Source organism: Aythya marila (assembly GCF_965140915.1).
Source record: "Aythya marila genome assembly, chromosome: Z".
NCBI classification, from domain to species: domain Eukaryota; kingdom Metazoa; phylum Chordata; class Aves; order Anseriformes; family Anatidae; genus Aythya; species Aythya marila.
The window spans coordinates 88,364,266-88,383,735 of NC_139080.1; the positions used below are offsets into that span (position 1 = coordinate 88,364,266).

The 19,470-nt window shown below is 43.2% G+C and overlaps 1 pseudogene across 1 annotated transcript; it reads left to right on the plus strand.

Annotated features, from left to right (window-relative positions):
• The first annotated feature begins 481 nt into the window (after positions 1-481).
• Positions 482-18,407, plus strand: LOC309890274 (delta-1-pyrroline-5-carboxylate synthase-like; annotated as a pseudogene). Its single transcript has 11 exons — positions 482-580; positions 1,049-1,193; positions 3,445-3,518; positions 3,751-3,853; positions 4,955-5,181; positions 13,196-13,333; positions 13,443-13,638; positions 13,869-13,990; positions 15,769-15,955; positions 17,501-17,587; positions 18,205-18,407. The product of its transcript is annotated as a delta-1-pyrroline-5-carboxylate synthase-like (transcript).
• Positions 18,408-19,470: the final 1,063 nt, after the last annotated feature.

Genomic DNA, 19,470 nt, shown 5'->3' on the forward strand with positions numbered 1-19,470 from the left:
CCCTTCCCTTTCCCAGGTGATTGGGCTTGGGTGCTGGGCGCGGCCAAACGGTATATGAGCCCCAGGTATGCCATCAGAGAGCTCCTTCTGCCTGGGCTGCTCTTTGGGGTAAGTGCTTTGTTTTTCCTTCAGTCAGTTGCAGGGCTCTTTAGGTGGGTCAGACTCTACGGACGGACTGATGCGTTTCCAAGTAGAGAGCGGTACGCACGTCTTTTTGAGGTGACAGCTAGTAGGATCTGTTAGAATAAACTAATGTAGTACTAGGTGCCTTTATTGCATGCAGTTCTTTCTCAGGTGAGTCACTGTTACGGCATGTTTACGGGTAGGATGTCAATGTTAGTTTGTGTGTTTGCTCTGCTGTGTCTGTGGGGACACGCTGTGCTTGGCTGGGAACCTGGGGCGGAAGTGATGTCAGGGCCTGTCTTCAATCAGGGCGGAAGCACTGTGTGATTGGCTTGGAGGAAGCCAGGGCAGAAGCAGCATGCAGGGCTTGCCGGCGCCATGGGCAGAAGCTGTCGGGGCAGGCCGGGACGCCGAGGAGGGGTGGCGCAACGAGGTTGGTGGTCGGTGGCGCGCCACGGTGGGCTGGATAGGGAGGGGGCGAGGCGGCGGGTGGTTGGTGGCTTCTGTGGAAATGGCCCTTGTGCGGGGTGGGGGCGGTGCATTCAGAGGAACCTTGACAGGCTGCAGATAGGGGCAGGCAGGAACCTTTTGAAGTTCAGGAGAGGGAAATGCCAAGCCCTACCCCTAGGGAGGAACAACTCTATTGAGCAGCACTAGATATCTGGGTACTAAATAAGCATTTCTTCATGGAAGGGGTGGTTAGGCATTAGAACAGGCTGCCCGGGGAAGTGGTAGAGTCCCCATCCTTAGAAGTATTCAAGAGACGTGTGGACATAGCACTTAGGGATATGATTTAGTGGTAGCATTAGGTTGATGCTTGGACTTGATGGTCTTAAGGGCTTCTTCCAACATAAGAATTCTTGTGGAGGATGGGGATTCAACTAACAAGTGCATTTTTGGGAACTGGCTCTCTCCTTCACTGTAGGTGACAGCAGCTTTGTGGGCCCTGCGAGGAGGCACCTCTGTAGTGATTGCAAATGGAGTCCACCCGAAAATCTCGGGTCATGTCATCACAGGTATTGTAGAAGGGAAGAAAGTTGGAACTTTGTTTTCACAGGTAAGACCTGCAGGTGAGTACGGAAGTAATATGTACGCTGGGAGCAGTAGAGATTCCCTGGAAGTTTAGGGTTGAAATTTGGCTAGGCCTGCCTGTTCAACAAATGGGAAACTATGCTCTGCTTGACAAGCGGCTTTGGAAAGGTAAGTTTCAATGTTGGAATGGAACATCTTGAATCCTCTGCTTGGGTTCCTTCCAGCTGATGACTTGCTGCATCAGCCTTGCATTCAGAGAACTAAGTAGAATTTGTCTTGTTTTCAGTCTTAGAGGTTATCGTCTCTTATTGATGATTTCAGGCTGAAAGCATGCATATAGAATGTAGTGCTGAACTAAGATAGTGTGCGGTTTCATTTTTTATCCTAGGTTCTTCTTATGACTCAGTCTTTTGTTACTGTATGTAGCAATGTTTTCCTGCCTGTGTGTTGCTGTGACAATGTAACAAGGGCCGCAGAAAGTCAGACCAAAGATCTGTGATCTTAGCAGAATAGAACAAGTATAGAGTGATACTCGTGACTTGCACTGTAAGACAAGCAAACGCCTTGGAGTATAAAAATGCTAAATGGATTTCTTGTAAAAATTGGCCATATCCTTTGGACCGAGGTAAACACTTAGCATTCATGGGTCACAGGAGTCACGAGCCTTAACCAGGTATTGTGTGTAAACTCTGGAGCTAGCACTATGTGAAGAACTGCTTGCTTTACTTTGTGTGTGCTTGTGGGCAGGAGGAGTGAAAGTTGCTTCCTGCTAGCTTTTGATGCCCCCACCTTCTGTATGGAAAGAGAACGTGGGTGATCGATCTCTGTTCAACTTCTATGATGAGACATTGTCTTTTCCCTCATTGCTTTTTCACATGAAAAAGGTGTTTTCTTAGTCCTTTTCTACAGAAACTGTTCCAAAGATCTGTCGATCCCTGTTTCTCTTGGCTGAAATGGTTTTTATTCTACTGTGACCTTTTCAAGGTGAGCGAAAATAAAAGTTTGTGTAGCGTCCGAGATGCAAGTGAACCTTCAGTTTATGAGATAGCAAGGCTAACTTTGAGTTTTGATTAGATTGTGGATGGTTTTTGTTGCCTTTCCTAGGCCTTCTCCAAAAGCTTAAACAGGGAAGTTGCTGTTCAACGCTGATGAGCATTGAAGTGATGTTTTCGTAGGATTATGTGCACTACCAAGGCCTGATTTCCCCTTTTGTCTCTGCGTTGCTTCATGTTTATCTGCTGTGAATTGTACTTGCTATTTTGTTGCATAGTGGCTGCAAAGGAATCACAGGCTGGTTGAGGTTGAAAGGACCTCCAGAGGTCACGTGGTCCAACACCCCTTTTGTGTTCAAAGAACACAAAAATACACGCCACATTATAAAGTATGACCTTGCTTTAAAAAGCTGTTTTAACAGTCCTTCATTAAGTCTTATTAATCAAGTGTCCCCTAGTTCTTTTCTTACGCTTCCCACTATACCTCCTGTTATTTTCCTTACCGTGGGAATTCCTGCTCTGGCAATTTCTGTAGGACGCTTCTTGAATAGAAGTCCGGGCATATTAGTCACATGCCAAGTCATCTGTTCTACAGACAATTTCAAGAGTTAAAAGTGAAAACGTAGCTTATCCAGGAGCTCCTTGAGAACTCCTTAGTGAAATGCTGCCTGAGCCTTTTGACTTGTTACTTCAGTTTCTGTTTCAAAACTTGTTCTGTATCATTTCAGTTTGAGATGGATTCTTTGACATCCGTGCCAAGAAAAAAACCTCTCCTCTGTAGGAGCCCTTCAACGTACACAGAGCAGAGAGAGAGCAGCTATTGTGCAAGCTGTTGCTGAGGCTGGTTTTGGCTTCCTGTATTGTTTGCACATTCCCAGGTTGTTTTGCAATCTTTTCTCTTTTCAGTAGTTATGTAATTAAACTTTTTCAAAGGATGCCTTCCTTTTTTTGCAGTAGCCTCCCACTCCCTGAGATGTAGCTGTCCTTGTATTCTTTTGCTCTTTGTCAAGTCTTCTTGTTACAGGTTGTATACTTGTTTGTCCCCTACGACATGGATGATCTTACTGAATCTCTGTGATGCCTTGAAAAGGGCTATGCTCGGGGACCGTGGCAGCATTTTGGTATCTGATACAAATTTTCCTGTTGTGGCATACAGTAAACTTCTTTGATATGTCTCTTAAGACCGTACCTGTTTTTCTGCTTTGAGTAAGGAGTTGAAAGTTGAAAGGTTAGTGTTCATTTCCTTCCACCTTTGTCTGCATGTCTTGTGGTTGCGTGTGTGTGTTTGTTTTGGCAGGCCCTACAGTAGAGCAGCAGGGTGGAATGTCTCGAGCCGGTAGCAGGACGCTGGCAGCTCTGCAGCCTGAGCAGGTGAGAGAACAGTATGTTCTCGCTCTTTAAGGCTGTGAACATGTGGCAAGTTTTAAAATACAGGTTTATAACACAAACGGGTCCTGGAAAAAATCAGCTGGCTCCAAGTATTCAGGGCATCAAGCCAGTGAGAAGATGTGTCAGTAGGAATGAGCTGAAGTGAGCCAGATGTCAAACACCATGGAGTTCGTGTAAGAATGCAGTTCAGACACTTTTCTCTTTCAGAGAGCAGAGATTTATTTATTTTTTTTATCATCTCGGTGACTTATTAACTGATCAGAGAGAAGAAATTCTCTTGGCAAACAAAAAGGACTTAGAAGAAGCTGAAAATAAAGGTAATATTACGGGTCCTTTCATGGAACACCTGTTGTCATGAGCTTTTCTGGGCCTCAAAGGAAAGGAGCAGAACAAGAGTAGTCTGTCACCTGCAATTGGATATTATGGCCGTCACAGATTAGGGAACCCAGGACTTTGAGAGCTTGTCAGTGTAAGCAGCTGCAGCTTCCGTAAGAGCTGTCTCTATCAGAGAAGATGGAGAGAGAGGCCTTTGAAAGCAGCAACCCACAGCATTGTTTAAAAAACTAAAAATAGAACAGTGTTTTCTTTTGCCAAAGGAGGCTCACTTTAGAAATTAAATCTAGCAAGGATCTTCCCTGTTATCATCATGCATGAAATAGCATGAATATTCTCCTGGGCTGGTTAACGTAATGTTTGGCCCCTGTGGGGAAGGTTGTTACTTAAAAATGATGCTTTCCAGAAAGAACCACCTTACCTTCTGACTGAGGAAAGTACAGTTCAGGCAGCACAGACTAAATCCATTCTTTTGTGTAAGAGTGGTGCGTGAGGAAGCTGGTCTTGGGTTAGAAAATGTGTGGAACTGGCGCATCACAAGTTGTGAAGTTCAGTAAAAGGCATACGGCAACCATTTTGTACTGAGGAGAATGCCTGGAGGGACATTTCTGAGTAAACTTCCTACCTGAACGTGTTCAGACTAGAAAACTCCGGCAGCTCTTGCCCAATCTGAAATGCTATGCGTTCCTTTGCTCTTTGGGATTTCTATCTGTGAAATAGAAAGAGGCAATTACTGCGCAAACCTTCCAGGAATATTGCAAGGGTAGAAATTGGTAAGAAATTCAGGTACACGGTTGTGTAACGGTACTAGAAATAGGACAAACTTTGTCTTTGCGGATGTTACTTCATATACAAATCATTCATATCGTATTAGGTGTATATGTGATGGTAGGTGAAAGCGTTGTCAAATTGGAGCAGTTTGATTGTAGCTACTAAACTTAATGCTTTACATTGTTCATCTTAGGTAGGTTTCTTGCTGCGGCGTGGGAAACAGCGGCTTTTTTTCCTGGTTTGACCATTAGGTCACTTTTTCTTGAAACTAGCCAGATAAATCTATCTTGAGCGCAATTTTTTCTTTCTTCTAGGAAGATTGGCACTTCCTTTGTTGAAACGTCTCAGTCTGTCTACATCAAAGCTGAACAGCTTGGCTGTTGGGCTCTGTCAGATTGCAGCATCTTCACAGGACAGCGTCGGCAGCATAGTTCGGAGAGCACGCATAGCAAAAGATCTAGAGTTGGAGCAGGTGACAGTGCCTGTTGGGGTCTTTCTTGCGATTTTTTTGAGTCCCGTCCAGACTGACTGTCTTCCACAGGTATGTGAGGAGGGCAGAGAGATCTTTGATAACAAAAGTGTATTTCTACTGGTGAGTTATTGAAAGGCTGCAAGAAGTCTTGCCTCAAAAGACTTCTGCTTGTATTCTTCTGAAATGAATTCTGCTGTCATCCCATTTTTTTTTTTTTCCTACAGAAAACTACAGTCTTCTTGGGACTTGCTTCTGCAATGCTGAGAGTTATTCCGCGTTGGTTTTTGATACCCAACGTAGAGAAGGAGTTAGCTTACATTCAGGTGGTGCAATTTCTGCCCGTGTCTTATCACATAGCTTCCCTGCTTAACTTGCAACTTACAAGGCTCCTACCAATGAGCACTTTTCTGTCCATGCTGACTACAGCTGAATTGCAGGCTACGATTAAACATCAAATGTTTAATATAGGTCGTTAATAACAAACTGCAACTGTTAAGAATATATGCTGACAAGATCAGCACGAAGTAGAAGTTCTAGGCTCTGAGTGGTCTGTCCCATACTGATACTGCATGTTTGCACTGAGGCAGAATGATATCTTTCCACAAGCGTGTAAAAGCTAAGTCTAGGCTCTTACTGCCGGTATCTTTAGCAAGACTGATTGAGCGTTTCTCTAACATATGAGCAAGTATTTGAGGAGCAAGGGATGGGTATGGGCACTTAAAAAGAGACTGCCGAAGGGCAGCTTCACAACTGAATTTTGTGAGTGTTTGTCCTCGTTCCATACTGAAGGGGAGTCTGCTCTAGGCAAAGTTCATGTGAAAGGAAAAGGCAGTAGTCTCCCTTTCTGCCATTATTGCTTCCTTGCTGCTCGCTCTGTTCTTCATAGAAAACCAGTATGTTTCCTTGCCAAATTCTAGTCTGCCTTCCTAGACTCCAGCCTTTGCCTCCTGGGTGTCTTGCCTTGCCTAGCCAAACTCTCCCATTCTCCTCTTCTTTATCTCATTTGTTTTATCAGGCTGATTCTTACTGGCTTCCCACCCTCAACCCCCCCCTCCCCCCCCCACCTTTCTTTTTTTTTTTTTTCTTTTTTTACAGACTTAGGATGACTTGTCTTGTTACTTTTCTTCCTGCCAGCCCCCATCCTCAAGTTCTCCGATGTAACTTCAGAGGATCATCCTTGATACCTCTGCATCTGAATAATATGGTTTCTCTCCCATGCTGTAGCTGATAGTAGGATGGACTCTGAGTGCAGAGGAGAGGTTGCTTCCTCCATAGTTTACTATTGCATCTCATACTGGTTTGGGTAAGCAATTACCGAGGAAATTTGACTTCTCCATGGAGTAGTGTGTGCCTGATAGCTAGCTGGAGATAGCATACACGGAATTGAGTCAGTGCTCAGAGTTCAGTCTTGAGTTGCAGTAAAGGTGAAACAATTGCAGACTAACAGTTTACCTTCTAGTGAGCTGCGAAGCGAGTGCGGAGTTCCGATCCGCGGTTCCGTATTCTCCGTGAGGGGAGCGGCCGGAGACGAACGAAGTGTGTGACAGACCAAAAAGAAGTGCTGTTTTCACCAAGTTTTGATTGGTGGTGCCCAATATGTGGGCCTGGCAGTGTATCTTGTGATCCTATTTTTGCTCTTACATGCTTTGAGTGTGACAAGAAAAAAAGGCGGGAGCGTTATCTAAGTAACTAACAGTTTAGAAGTGTTGGTGTATTTGCTGTGGCGTTTGGTCAGTTTGCCAAGTACTGGAGAGGTGGAGGGGGCTGACTGATTATCAAAGCGGTAGAACGGAGAGAGTCCTTTCTGTGGTGGTTTGGGCTTGAGCCCTGGCAATTTGGTAAGAAGGGGGAGAGTGAATTTATTTAGGTGTCAATGCCTTTTTAAATGGTATTTATTGACGGATACACAGGAGTGATTCCTTGTTTTGTATGGGCTTATTAACAAAGTGCATGAGAAAACTTGGCATTTGGCTCGAAATTCGGTCCTGTTGAAATGTAAATTTTGTGGAAAAGGTGGTAATGTTTGTCTAGAAGATGAAAGGCTGAGTGCTTCAGCTCTTTTCCTGAAGTTCCATGGATTTATGATTGGAACATGGAACGGGGCTCCTTAATAACCTGAAATAGTAAAGTTTGTATGCGGGAAGAGGCATTTAATCCCGGAGAACTGGGACATTTGGGAAGAAGATTAGGAAAAGATAGTAAAAACCCACAGTAAAAAGGTTTGCGTGGAAATTGAAACAAAGGACAGTAACTAATAAGGAATAGTAATAAATAAATAAAAGGGAATGGAAAATCAAAGGAATGAGTAATATCCAAAACAAAGATGTTTTAAAGAAAGCCTCCTTGGGTGCACGCTGGCACATTCAAAGGATATTGTTAGAACTGGGAGCGCAGAAAGGAAGAGGACTTTCACTAAGTATTGCAATCAGTGGTGGCCACTATATAAGCTAAATGGCCACTTTATGGATCAGTCGACTATAACACTATCTGGCAATTCATGTTTTTGAGGAGAGAAGGAAAATAGGATGAAGTGTAGTATACTGATACGTTGTTTCAGCATCTTGGAGAGAAAAGGAGTGGAATTAATTGGCTCTTGACTGAGCCTTTGGTGTTGGTGTGAGAAAAGTACAGGCTGGAGAAAGATAAAGGAAGCGTTAAAAGAGTTGTCCCCGGTGTTAAAGGTGTGGCATGTAGTATTTAACAGAGCCCTTTGAAGTTGAATGAGCAGGGAAGGAGGATGTAGGAATGTTAATAGTTCTGCCTCAGCAGGAAGCTGTGTGTTTTTTTTTTTTTTTTTTTTTTTTAATAGCAAAACAAATTACGCAACGTTGCTTAACTTGTCAGAAGATAAATAAGAAAGTGTTTTGACAAGCAGCCACGGGAGGGAGAAAAACAGCTTACAGGCCTTTTGAGAAAGTACAAGTTGATTTCACTGAATTGCCCAAGGTAGGGAGGATAAAATATCTATGGGAAATAGCAGATCATTTAACACAATGGGTAGAAGCTTATCCCGTAGCTCGAGCTATGGCACAAATGGTGGTAAAAGCTCTATTAGAACACCTGATACCTAAATATGGGATAATCCAGTACATTGATTTTGATCAGGGCACACACTTTGCTTCTAAAATAATAAAATTATTATGTCAATCATTAGGTATTCAGTGGGAATACCATACTCCGTGGCACCCACAAAGCTCAGGGAAAGTAGAAAGATTGAATCAAACACTAAAACAACACTTGGCTAAATTAATGATCGAGACACAAATGCCCTGGATGAAATGCTTACCATTGGCACTTTTAAACATAAGAACTAAACCACACAGTGAGAGCGGATTATCGCCATATGAAATGTTATATGGTATGCCTTATTCTCAAGGGATGCCTCTAGGAAAAATGTAGTTGAGGAGCGTAGCATCCAGAAATACGTAATTACCATTGGAAGGAGGTTACAAGAGCTAAGAGAAATTGGAATGATGGCTCAAACACCACCTTTAGGATTTGCTGTTCATAAGATACAACCAGGAGACAAGGTCTTAATAAAAACCTGGAGGGAAGAATCATTGAGCCCCCGATGGGAGGGACTGTAAGTAGTAAGTTTTACTTACTACTGAAACAGCTGTGAGAACAGCGGAAAGGGGTTGGATCCACAGATCCAGAATAAAAGGACCAGTAACTACCGAAACCTGGAGGGTTGAGTCCACTCCTGGGGAACTGAAACTAAAGCTAAAGAAGAACTCATATTCTGGCAATGAGGCTCTGCATGAATTAAGGACGCCAAATAAAGGGGACAAGCCTAAAGGGAGGAAAGGGAGAAGGCAAGACCGGGGCAGGACCCTCCACTGCAGTGTGTATGGTCTACCGAGGGAGGCGATGGGTATTGACTGCCGAGTGAGAGGGCCTCGACCGGACTTCTCCCACACTAAGGTGAGGTTGTCCTGAGAAAATAACGTAAGAACTTTTCTTTTTAAACCCATATAAAATTGTGATTCGTTTTCCAGGAGCTGGATCACCCCGGCAGGCTGAACGGTATCACAAGCCCAAATTGACCCTGAAAGTGGGCCCAACCCCTTGATTGAAGGCGTCTTGCCTATTATGATCCAGCTACATGGGCAGAAGACGGATCCTGGGGCTATAGGACCCCAATATATATGCTTAATAGAATAACTAGGTTACAAGCTGTAATGGAAATAGTTGTAAATAAAACCGGAGGTGCACTTGGCTTAATTGCAAAGCAAAATACCAAGATGAGGACTACTTATCTACTTATGTATCAAAATCGCTTAGCTTTGGATTATTTACTAGCACAAGAAGAAGTCTGTGGAAAATCTAACCTTAGTAATTGCTGTTTAGAGATTAATGATGAAGGTGTTTCTTCCTAGTAGCTGGTAGAATGCTACGTTTTGGTTTAGGATGAGAAGAGCGCTGATAACATGCTGATGTTTTAATTGTTGCAGAGCCGTGCTTACACCAAGCCAAGGACGTTTCAGCTTCTCACTGTCCTGCCAGCGAGCAGGCTGGGGGTGCAGCAAGAGCTGGGAGGAGGGCTGGACTGCTCGGGGTTAGGCTGGGCATCAGACAGCTGGGCATCAGCGGTGGTGAGCAATTGCATTGTGCATCACTTGTTTCATACACATGAGTAGTAGTAGAACTATCATCATTATTGTCATTGTCATTATTATTATTTATGATTATTTATTATTGTTATTTTCTTGTCTTTATCTCACCTCACAGGCTTCACTTTCCCATTTCTCTCTCCCATCCCAGAGAGGGAGGGGGTGAGGTGAGTGAATGGCCGTGTGGTGTTTAGCTGCCAGCTGGGTTAAACCACAACAGAAAGAAAAGCTGTAAATGAACTTGTAAAAGAAATGAAGAAGATTGCACACGTCCCAGTTCAAACTTGGAATGGAATCGATCTAAGAAGATTATGGGAGGGGGCTTTATGGGCAGTGATTGTTTTGCTAAAATGAGGATGGTTGTATTGGGGATATGTGGAGAATTGTTAATAATTCCATGTTTAATACCTTCTATTACCAGGCTGATACACTCCAGTTATACAAGGAATGCAAATATCTGCAGTACCTGTTGTGGGAATAGGAATGTTGTTTTTGCAGAGTTACGTTGTTTAGAGGGCAGGAATGTGGTACTGAGATATGCTTACAGTGATAAGAAAGCTTAGCAGGCGACCTTGTAAAATGCAGACAACCAGACTTCTTAGGACAATTAGGTGAAAATCACGGTGTCAAGTCAGACAAGTGAAGAAACATTACCTCTCCAAGCAGTAAAAATGTCAAAAGAAATCTGAAATTTAACAGGCCGGCAAGTGAAGGCCATGCATTGTTTGTGAAGCATCGGATAGATGGCGAACCTGGATTACCCAGTCAGTGGGGAAACAGGGGAGGGTCCTGTCATCAAAAAGTATATAAACTGTGTTTTGGAACTAGTAGGTGCGCTCTCCTGCTTGTGGGGCGCCCGCCATTGCAATCGCGAACAAATTACTTCTTCGCTGAGATCCTCGCCTGAGCCTAATTACTGGCTACGGAGTTTCTCACACTGTTGACCCAGAACCAGGGAGAAGAGAAAACCCATTGCCTGACGATAATAAAAAGAAAAGAATATCCAAAATTGATACCAATTTGGCAAGTATTGACTCGATTGGAAAGGAAAACACGGATCAATACCATGAAAAAAGAGATGGGGGACTGTGAAATATGTTCATCTGATTCGTGTCAATATGGAACAATGCTAGGGCCTCATAATGAAATGTGACCTTCTGTCTTACATCCCCTTGTATAAATAACCACAAGTCCAAGAGAAACAGAGTGGTTAGTGTATATAGTTCTTGTATCTTGCAAAAGAATGGTCTAGCAGTTTGTGTTGATAGAGGGTTTGAAGGGTAAACCTTGAGACTCGGGTCTGGGAGATAAGAGAATAGGGGGGAGTTTTTTGAGATAACTGCTGACTATTGCATGAGACACGACTTTCTGGCATCTGGCCCAGAGACTACTAAATAAGGGGAGGGGGGGGGAAGCTGAAGAACGACCGAAGGACAAAACTTGTGAGGAAGACTACGAGCCTTCAGTATGAGCGACCCTCAGAGGGACCACTGGAGACTGATACGCATGCATCCGTGGGATGGTTCGGGTTCCGGGAAACTAATTATAATACCCCTGCCTTTTCCAAAAGTGGTGATGAATATGTATTAGCCTAGGAGCATAAAAACCAGCCGCCTGATTTAACTGGTGTGCGTCTTCGTGGAGCAGAGACTCCCAGCGCACCCAGTGCTGTTTGCTTACCTCTGTTCCTTTAATAAATTGTAAACTTTGATTGTAACCCTATTCGGGACTCAGTCATTTATAACAATATACAATAGCATGTTTGTCTCTAATACTTACAAGGCGAAGTTCTGAGATCATATTTCACAGACTGCTTCTTACAGATTTCAAGAAATCCAATTGTTCTGAAGTATAGCCGTGCTCTATTACTATCTAAAGGGAACAAACTGTTTTCAAACCCATTACAGATTGGATTTTTTAAATTTATTTAAATAAGCTTGTCTCTGCAGCTTTCCTTTGTGATGCTGATCTTTGGAGAGTCAGATTCTTAACCAGATACAATCAAATTGCATTTTAATGTCTAGTTTTGTATGTTAAAGACACACAGTATCTGGGTACAGCAAGGTTCCACTAATTGACAAGGATCTTTCTGAAGTATTCCTTATTTTTTCAGTATTCTTTTCAAATTGTGGACAGCAGGATGAGGTAGAATATCAAACGTGGTGACTGTTTTTTACCCAGAGGACACTAGTAGGGAAAAGGAGTTGGTCTGAGTTGACCTTGACATGCTTAAGGGGTTGGTACATGAGAACCTCGTGAAGTTCAAGAAGGCTAAGTGCAAGGTTCACCACCGTCATCAAGGCACTCCCAAGAATGAATGCAGGCTGGTTGATGAGTGGATTGGGAGCAGCCCTGCAGAGAAGGACTTGGGAGTGTTGATGGATGAAAAGCTCTACATGAGCCAGCGATGTGCAGTTGCAAACCAGAAAGCCAGCCGTATTGTGAGCCACATCAAAAGTATGACCAGAAGGTCCAGGGAGGTGATTCTCGTTCTCTACTCCACTCCTGTGAGGCCCCACCTGCAGTGCTGCATTCAGCTCTGGGGACTCCAACATAAGAAATAAATGTGTTAGAGCAGGTCCAGAGCAGGGCCAAGAAGTTGATGAGGGCTGGAGGACCTCTCCTATGAAGACAGGCTGAGAGAACTGGGGTTGCTTAGCCTAGAGAAGAGAGGGCTCTGAGGAGACCTTATAGTGGCCCTCTAGTACCTGAAGCAGGCTTCGGGTAAGCTGGGGAGGGACTTTTTGTCAGGGAGTGTAATGACAGGACAAGGAGTAATGGCTTTAAACTAAAAGGGTAGATGTAGATTAGAATAAAGGAAGAAATTCTTTACTATGGGTGGTGAGGCACTGGAACAGGCTGCTTGGGGAAGTTGTGAATGCCCCATCCCTGGAAGTATTTAAGGCCAAGTTGGATGGGGCTTTGAGCAATCTGGTCTAGTGGGAGGTGTCATAGAATCATAGAATGATTTGTGCTGGAAGGGAACTTGAAGGTCATCTACTCCCCCCTGCCATAGGCAAGGACACCTTCTGGTTATAAACGTAAAATCAGCGTGATTAAACAAAAGGCTTCTGTATAAGAGAGCACAAGTAAAATGTTCGTCGTAGGAAGAGCTCATTAGCTACTTCCAGCCAGAATGATTAGGGATAAGAGTTCTTGCATCTGAAATAGTTTTATACAGCTAGCGAATTTGTGCCAGAGCCTATGTTCAGGGTTTCCTTTGACTTACTGCAGTCTCCCTTTGCCAGTAGTACCCTGAAGCTCAAGTTTGTTTCTGAAACGTTAAGATACTTCATTTCTGGAGTTACACGTTCTGACTCGGAAAAAATTCTTGGTGCTGTATGTTAATATTGAGTAAGTCAGCAGAATGCAAAATCCTGTTCTTACTCTATTTTGCAGATGTTATTCTCCCAGAGGAGTCAGATCACTTTGTTGTTGTTGTTGTTGTTGTTTTAATTCCCTTCTGACAGGTGTCTTCTTTGGCCATAGCTAGCGGAAATGGCTTGCTAATAAAAGGAGGGAAAGAGGCAGCATACAGCAATCAAATCCTTCATCATCTGACTCAAGAAGCACTCTCCATTCATGGAGTCAAAGATGCAGTGCAAGTAGTAAGTGTCTAGAATTAAAGCAACAACTTTTGTGCTGTAGCATGTAGAAGAAGCACAGGCAGAGCTTGAGAATTCAGGCCATTGACTGTTTGTGTCACAACTTTCACGTGTGAATACAAGCAAGGAAGTGGAAGATGTCTGCCATTTGGAGAAGCTGGTAGATCTAATCATTCCACATGGTTCATCCCAGCTAGTCAGGAATATCCAGAAAGCTGCTAAGGGAATTCCAGTGATGGGACACGGTGAATGGATCTGTCATGTGTATGTGGACACAGATGCCAGCGTGGAGAAGGCCACATGAATAAGTAAGCTGTGAGAGGGTGACTTGGATACCATGAGTGTAACTGAACTACACATTTGGAATATGTGGTATGGTTATAATATTATTATTATTATTATATTAATATATTATTATTATATTATAATAATATATATATTAATATATTATTATAACCATACGTAATAATAATTCACGTGCTCTTCAAATTCTTTGTCATAAATGTTACGTAACCAATTGTTTACTCTTAAACCTCAGTCAGAGACTCAAAGTGTGAATATACTGCTGCCTGTGATGCTCGGGAGACACTCCTAATTCACTGAGACCTGCTGAGAACCCCGTTGTTTGATCAGATCATAGACACGTTGAGAGTAGAACAGGTTAGTCATTTATACTTGTGTTGGCTTTTGTTTTGTTTTATTTACTTGTTGTTCATTTTAGGAGCCCTTGGTCTTGCTGACATAGCCCTATGTAGTTTTATGATAACATAACACTTACGTTACCCACATGTCTCTTTGTACACCTTTGTACTCTTTTTGGAGAGCTTTCTTGGCTTCTCCATGCAACCCCAAGCTTTTCCATAGAAACGATCTGCAAGCAGCTTCTTTGGGGTGGCTGCATGCCATTGCTGAAATACGACTACTTCCTTTTACATAGAAAAAAATCATTCTCTGCCTTGGAAGAGCATTTCCCCAACCCTTTCTCTACTACTCTTAATTCTGACTTCCTGGCTGGCAACCTCCCGGACCCAAATACTATTCTGATTAAATCTATTAACTTACCTTCTTATGTCAGTCGTTTCCCATTTTATGTTTCTCCTCCTCTAATCTGCTTCATCCACATATTTTGAACATTTTGTCTCACTTGCCTTTATTCCCACCCATTTTCCCGCCCATTATTTCCCCCTCCCACTGTTCCACAGGAACAAAGGCCACTGTCCTACATAGTTGCTTTGACATGCGTAATGTTTTGTAGCAGAGATGCATCACGAGAGAAATATTTGTGAAGTACTTAAATTACACTTAAAACATGGATTTTTCACATAGCATTTCCATTTGGCAAATAGTGTATACAAGCAGTGATTGATGCAGGAAAACATGGAAAATAGGTCATGTTCCGATAATGTTAAAGTCATATTAAGAGAAGCTTGCCAGATAGCTAGTCAGGAGCAAGTCCTCACTCGCTTGTGTTTTCTTTTTGTCTTTGTTTTTTTTTTTAATGTCTGGTTTGGTTGTGTTTTGTTTTGTGTTTTTTTTTTTTTTCATAGAATACCCTGAGTTGCAAAGGACCCATGAGGACTACCAAGTTCAACCCCTAGCTCCACACAGGACCACCCAGAAATCAGACCATGCATCTTGGAGCGTTGCCCAAACACTTCTTGAATTCCAGCAGGCTCAGTGCTGTGACCACTGTCCTGGGAGCCTGTTCCAGTGCCCTGCCACCTCTTGGTGCAGAACCTTTCCCTAACATCCAGCCTGACCCTCCCCTGTCACAGCTCTATGCCATTCCCTTGGGTCCTGTCGCTGTCACCTGAGAGAAGAGATCAGCACCTGCTCCTCCACTCCTCCCTCTCATTGTTAAGGTGTCTTAGCTGCTACGATTAAATTCAGAGATTGACGATGCATTAGATCTTCTTCATCAGGATCGTAAAATAACTGAAAGTCCTTGCCTTGTTTTGGGCCCAGTAACTCTTTTGTGTCTGAAACATACACTTTGGAGAGGGCTGGTGTCAGTTTACAAAAGAAAAGGATAAAAACAGGTAAGGTCTTTTGTAGGGGAGACTTGCAAACCTGGAAATATCTGCCTTCCTTGAAACTCCCCTCCCCTCATTTTATATTGCTGACTTTGACATTATATGGCATAGGCTATCCCTTTGGTTAAGTTTGAATCGGTTGTGGTTATGTGCTCTCCTAACTTTTAGCAGACCCTCGACCTTCTCACTGTGGGGGGAGAAGAGAAAGCCTTGGAACTGTGTGAGCACTGTTTAGCAACAGCCAAAACAGTGGTTTGTTTAAGGCAAAAATCCAAAATGTAGCAGTATAGGGACTGCTATGAAAAAAATTAACTCTATCCTAGCTATACCCAGAACAACAAGCTGCACTTTTTGCCTGTTACGCATTGGTACAATCTACAGCACAAAATACTTCTGGTATTGCAGGTGAAGATTCATGCTGGCCCAAAGTTTGCCTCTTACTTGATGTTCAACCCCTCAGAAGTGAAATCTCTCCACGACGAATATGGGGATCTGGAGAGCTGCATTGAGGTTGTGGACAGTGTACAAGAGGGTGTCGAACATATCCACAAGTATGGAAGTTCTCACCTGGATGTTACCGTCACGGAGAATGGTTTGTGACCAATCTGTTCCCTTAAGCTTCTGCTTTGGTTTCACTGTGGGATCTTGTTATTAGCATAACTACTTACATTGCAGTAGTTTCTCTTATCTTGGTTCTGTAGTGAGCATAATCAGCTGGAACCCTATGAGCTAAATCTATCTGTAGTTGTGTTTAATTCAAGGAAAACATGTTGTGTGCCCTTATTCCAGGAGGTGAAGGCATGTGTTTGAGCAACTGGCCAACGACAAGTCAACGCATGCTCTTGTCAGGCAGATTGCTTTGTGTTCCTGTATTGTACAGACTTACCACATCAGACAGTTTTGCAGAAACATCTCCTGAATCCTGGAGACGTCTTTAGGCCTCCGAAGGAGGAAGAGGTGAGCTTCTATAGAGGGAATATGGGCTGTAAGAAAGATCAGACTATATACGTTTTGTCTTCCCAGGTTGCTTTTAAGCCTTGCAAACAAGGACCACAAGTGTTTTTCTCCATCTCTCCCAGTCCTTTATTTCCCAGTTCCGCATCTGTAGCGTAAAAGCTGCATGTATCTCAGTTCCCAGTTTCTTGCTCCTTTGATGCCGCGAACTTCTGTTCCTATGCGCCACTCTGTGCTTCTTCCACTCCTCTGCATGAGGTTTGAACACTCTGCCACTTCAAAACGTAGCTAGAACTGCTCCCAGCCAAAGGATGACTCTCCATACAAGGCTAAAACTTCTGAGAGTCAGCTACAGTAAGGTCATTTTGATTTGTGGCTCATCAGTGTGAGATTCAAGCAGGCATCTGTTTCTGTACCTTCTGCAGAAATTAAACGAGTAGCACCGAAAGGCATGCATTTGATACTGTAAGCCACTACCTGGTGCACTAGTGATTTACTTGGGTGTGTACTGGAGATAGAGTTCATCTTTAGCATTCGTCCCATTGCTCTGGGCAACTGACTTGCAGCTTACAGCCTTACAGAGAAAGGCATCCTCCAGAGTACTAAGGCTCGTACAACTCTGCTTGAGGTTGCTCCAGTCTCGCATGTTCTGTGTTGAACTGGGTTAGTTAGCTGACTTCATGTGGTGTTTCGGCATTCTCTTTCCCAAATACTATTTTCAGTATAAACTTAATATAGGACTTTCTATTAATTTCCATTAATTCCATTATGATAGGACTTTCCATGTTCTTTATAGAACAGTTCCATGTATCCGTTGAGCTAATGTAGAGCTGAACATGTAGTTTAACTGTCTGACTGCAAAATGTAGCTCGGGGCTGCTGTCACGTCTTCCCAGTCATACAACTATCCCTGTTTGCGAGGTCTAGGCTGTAGTAAGAATTAGACGTCTTTTCACTTCTTGTCTTTGCAAGCTTCTTGTAATATTTATAGTTGTGTCTATGTGATAAACATATTACGAAGAAGGTGTGTATGAACATGCTTTAATCCAGGCTGTTAAATACTGTCTGATAATGTTGCAGGTGAAAGTTCTGTTCTTGTATCTCTTCATGGTATGAGGCTGTGCCTATTGGACTGCATGATCACTCTGTACTGTATCCTATTTTCTTCTCTGCCTCTTTTTCAGAGAAAACAGTGGAGTTCTTCCTCCAGCATGTGGACAGTGCTTGGAATGCCAGTAACCGATTCTCTGATGGATAGAGATTTGTACTCTGTATGTGCCTGTGGTGTGCAGGCAGCTAAGCACCACAAAGCCGTTTGCTCCCTCAGCAGTGTGGGAGGAAGGAAAGACTGGAACAAAACTGAGTATCAGTTACCTAAGTAAACAGGTGCACATACTAGGAAGTGCAGAAGACAAGGGAAACATTAATTCCTGAGGTAGAAACTACTAGAAATCGCTGTAGCAGGCTTGAACATGCAGTGCTCTGTGTGTTAAAAAATTGTGTTTAGGGTTTTATAAGATCACGCAATAGTCTGTTTAAGAAGAGGAAAAAGAAAAACAAAAAAGGATATAAGAATGGAATCCTGACTAACTTAGTTCTTATTGTTCAAAGGGTAAACCCTCAAACAAATGTACGATGTATGTAAGACACACGTAGCTTTCTGGCTTCTTTCTCTCTAAAAGTGAAGCTGAAACTGACAGAAGTATAAACATTCCAATTTAGAATAAAGCTCCTCTGATCAGAACAGGTAAAAATAACTTCTGACACTTGGGGAGGAGTGAAGGAAGGGAGGTGAATGACTGCTTCTACATAAAGATGCAGGGCTATATAGTACAAAGTTGAATATCTTCTGAGGATCAACTACCTTTACCTTGTGTGTTTTCTACAGGTGATGAAGTTGGAATTAGTACTTCTCGTATCCATGCACGCGAACCAGTGGGAATTGAAGGACTCTGAACTACAAAGTGGTTACTGACAGGGGACAATCATGTTGTTTCTGACTTCTCAGAGCACGGGAGCATGAAGTAGCCCCATGAGAGCCTACCTCTCCCTCAGAGAAATACCGAGTACATTGAGAAAACTCATCAATAAAATGTTTATTGAAGACGTTCAGGCTTCAGGGTACTCTTTGGGGAAAGAGATTTGCTTTTCAGCTCTGAGATCATTGTTCTTGGTCATTGTGCAGTACAATGAATATGAAGTGATCCCATCCGTGACACGCGTTATTTGTTGCTGTCTCTTACTGTTTCCTTAGATAGTATCTGCAAACTGACCTTGCTTTTGCCAGAGAGGTTTCTTTAAAACATACAGATACCGTAAGGAAAAGTTGAAATATCTGCTGCGTTCTGTTCATGCCCTTGGTCCCCTCCAGCAAAGATGCCTGGTGGTAGAGTGTAAATTTTTTTCCCTGTCTTTAATCTGAACACCTGTCTTGGTGAACAAACTCGGTAGCTTTCCTTTAGTCACGTGACCACAGCAGCTCTTGAAAGCTCTAAAGCTTTAAGACACTTACTGTCTTTGTCTGATCACTCTGTGATTCCTATGCGTTTGGAACGTATATTTCATTAATGTTTTGACCAAGCAACCTTTTTTATCTAATTTCTTTGTATTTTTGACAACTGTAGATAAATAGCGCAACTGTATACGGTGTGAATTTTGTTACCTCTGTCCACCAGACATTTATTTCTCATGGGTTTTCTGTGAAATGTAATCCCTCCAAACCCGTCATCCAGATGCAATACTACCTTGAAGTTTAAAAGAAGCTCTGAATAAATGCTGCCTTTTGCGTACTGGAACAAAGGAACTCACGTGTGCATGCTGCAGCCAGGGCTCAGGGAAGCCCTCCATAGGTCAGGGTGGTTGGAGTGTCAAGGTGCATGGGGAGGGAGTGGAATGGTGCCACACTGCAAATGCTGGCAGGGCAGGGAGTGGGATGGGTGCAGCCTGCACAGGGACATTCTCTCCTGTGCATCCGTTTCTTGCTGCTAACTTGCCTCTGCATGCTTTGTTGACTGCTGGCGTGTGCGTGGTACTCAGGAGCCAACATAGTGGCACACAGGACCTATCCGGGCATCTGGGTGTCTGCTGGGTAGCCATGTTACCGCACTCACCCATTTAGGACCATGGCACTCTACTCTGCAACCCTGAGAAAGCC